Raw genomic sequence first — 3,445 nt, forward strand, 5'->3', positions numbered from 1 at the left:
AGGGGCCTGAACTCGTAAACTTGTGCGTACAATCTCGCCGTAGCTAGGGCCTTGCCTCCTCATATGTACCCCCTACTCTTACTGTCAGACTTACAACCACGACAGATAGTTAGTGATATTCTGTTTAAGCTAATCTCTTATCTCTATCTCCCCTTGTAGTCCTCCTGCGTTAGCCTGGCTGCCGAATACTGTAACCTATGAGAGACATCTCTCGATCAGATCAATATAAACCAATGCGAGTCCTCTATTTGAGAGTTGAGATGCTTCCACAATCTTCACATGGTAATCAAAGCCTCCCTCTTCCACTGCATCTAGCAACCATCTTCTCAATCGCATCATCCAGCCTCCCATCTTCCCATCACACCCACTATTTCTTTCTCCAGCCAAACTATCTCCACCGGCCTGAACAATACCATCTCCGAGCCTCTCACAAGAACCAACTATATTATATCGCGAGCCCAAGCTCGCTCCCAGACCATGGGGATAGGGCTATATGGGTATGTCGATCAAACCATTGCCGAGAAACCAAAAACCATTGTTACCAAAACCTCCAAAGGGAAGGAACAAACCGTTCCTAATCCGGCCCATAGCCCTTGTCTTACTCAAGATGCAGCGGACATTCGGACAAGGAGGACGCAGAATAAGTCCGGTTGTGTCCGCTTCGGACCCAAATCTGACCCAATTTGCAACGAAAATGCGTCCAAACGCAAACAGAATGAACATAAAATGGAAATGGATGTCCGCTTGGGCATCTTTTTTGTCCGGGTAGACATAAACGGATGCGTCCAGACCAAATGGGTCATCGCATTGGAGTTGCTCTAAGAGATTGGAAATTTTCTACGGACCTACCACAACCATGCTAGGTAGTAGTATGATGGATTGTTTCCCGTATGTCTGTCATCTAATCATCGATGTATGGTTGAGAGGCATTTGGTTCTCTTTAGCGAATTACACCAAAATATATTTTCCTAGACTTTCGACTGCTACAAAATTTAAGGCCCCAACTTGTTTTCTACTCTGCATTGAGAGGTTTGGGGTCTTGCCAAAAGTTGGAGGTGTTGGTGCTATTTTTATTTTACTAGATGACCCGGTTGCGCCAATGGCGCAAGAAGCCAATTAGAAGCAATGTTAGTGGAGAGTAAGAGATGTAGATGGAAAGATAATGCAATGTGGATTGTATTGCAGACAGTAGAATGACTTAAATTGGTTTACAGATAGTAGAATAACTGATATCAATTTACAGAAATAGACTTATATATAGGCAGCCTCACAGCTTATTTAGACATCTTCTTAGTCCGGTTGTGGTCTTCAGAGGATATGTACACATAAGCAAAGTGTTAGTCGTCGGATAATGCTTGCATGGTAGACTTCCACACAGGTACTTGAAGGCCTATAAAAGGTGTTGGTTCCACTGCCACTCCATTTGGAGTAGCCCATATAGTTATTATCTCCGGAATATCTTTGCTTTCATTGGTCCATATGACACACATGTAGAACCATATATCAAGGAAATCACCAACATGATAGTTATTGTTCTCTAGCTTGCAACAATGAATCAGGATGTCTTCCATTATAGGTGAGGTGGGTTGTTGGTAGCCCTGTAATCCTTATCTCATCTCTTCGAGAGAGGATATGTGATACTGCACCAATAGACACGATGAGAGGACACCAAGCAACCTGCGGTAGACAGAATAAATGGCTTAGGAGGAGAAAACAGAAATGAAAAGAGTGTGTATAATAATCATACTACACAAAGGATAAGTTAACTATGCCTGCAATCACCATGGATAGAATTAGTAACATCTATCTGTTTCTTGAATGGAAGGCAGGTGAATGCATCTCCAGTAAGAGAAGAATAGGTAGTGCGCACACAAGTTTGCACTTTACACAGGTAAGTAATTGGATCAGGTCATCAGGTTTGCTAATGAGGTTAGAACAAAAGTTTGGTATCAAAAGTAACTTAATACAATTGCAGAGGAAAGGTTTTGTAAGAAAGGTACTCTGTAAGCAATTTCTTCTGGTCAAAACAGATGCAAAGCAAAGGTGTGAAAACATTAGTTTATCTTGGTTTTTAGGCCTATTATCAAACATCTTGGTTTTTAGGCCTATTATCAGACATCTAGGTTTTTAGGCCTATTATCAAATAGCCTATGAGTGTCACAAAAACAGTGAAGTAGATAAAATCTGGGAGTTATTCAACTAAGTTTGACAATACAAAGTTTATTTCCTGTGAAAAATACATCCTCTGGTTTTTAGGAAGATCCAACATACAAACAACAAATGGTTTAATTTACATGTGTCATCGCCATTGCAGAACTAAATACACCTATCCCAGATCCTTGCACCTAGAGCAGAGAAACAATTTCAAGTAAAGAAAAGCGGGAACGATTGTTAAGGAGGTATTTTTGTCGAGGATGTCAGCTGCAACCTCCCAAAGCATAGGGACAACATAAATTAGGGGTTCACTAAGAGTATTATGTTAACAATCTGGTCTCACACATAGCCTAAGTATATACTCATAGGCATGTTCCTTAGTATATAACTAATAACAAAGACGCATTGTCGATCAATTAAACCAAAGTTAATAGTGCAGCGTGTTGTCTATAAAGTCAAGTGACCATGCAGTTGTTTTTCCTGGGATAAAGATGGTGTGATCTTCTCCATGGTCTTTAGTTTTCATCTTTCAGCCTATGTATATGAAGTCTTGGTTGACCTGCACTTCAATTGATAGTTTGGTAAAGCCTTGTACTAAAAAGATCAGAAAACAAATTGGTGGTTAGCATGTACTGCTCCAACAAACCTGGATCACCATCTGAATGAAAATGCACCTAAAGGAAGGTGTATCACAATTTCTTAGTCCATTCTCATTCATAGTATTCTCCCTGATGATTTCTCAAGATGTTTCAGTATAGATCTTTGGCCACATATGTCCAATACAATGTTGTCATATGCAATGGAACACATGGTACATGATCACATATATTAACAAACTATCTTCAGAAGATTGGATGGAAACCTCCTAACATAAAAAAATCTTTTGATCTAAGTGCGTGTTTCTTCTAAGGTGGTCAGCAAACTGGACCCTCACAAAAGAGCTAACATAGCAGAGATAAAAACTAATGAACTGAAGACAACCTCAATTAGGACCTATAAACCTCTCAGATGTCATCGAAGCAAACTATCATGTACAGATCATTGCCAACGTTCATCTTGAATGTAAGCAGGACATCCATACCAACCTCAAGTCCTGTTTTTAGGAGAAATTTATTGTATCCATGTTAATCAAGATGCAGACATCATGTGATTGTTCGTCATACTCGGTCCTAGCTAGTGAAGCGTTGTTTGCCAAACTGTAGTCCCACCAGTCCATGCTTGGGATATTCAAACGACAAGCTACTTCCTTTGGTATTTTCTGGGTGACCATATATTACACCCAAAAAAGAGT

General features: G+C 40.2%; 1 long non-coding RNA gene across 2 annotated transcripts in view; it reads right to left on the reverse strand.

The window, feature by feature from the left end:
* Positions 1-1,486: 1,486 nt before the first annotated feature.
* The window catches only part of LOC119321741, a 6,233-nt gene continuing 4,274 nt past the window's right edge, over positions 1,487-3,445 (reverse strand). Inside the window, exon 4 of one of the 2 annotated variants that reach the window (XR_005155170.1) lies at positions 1,487-1,677. This is a non-coding gene — a long non-coding RNA (uncharacterized LOC119321741). Of the gene's footprint in view, positions 1,678-2,614; positions 2,883-3,445 lie in introns of those variants that run through there. The other variant, XR_005155171.1, reaches the window with a different exon arrangement.

The sequence above is a fragment of the Triticum dicoccoides genome, chromosome 6B (assembly GCF_002162155.2).
Source record: "Triticum dicoccoides isolate Atlit2015 ecotype Zavitan chromosome 6B, WEW_v2.0, whole genome shotgun sequence".
Classification (NCBI taxonomy): Eukaryota; Viridiplantae; Streptophyta; class Magnoliopsida; order Poales; family Poaceae; genus Triticum; species Triticum dicoccoides.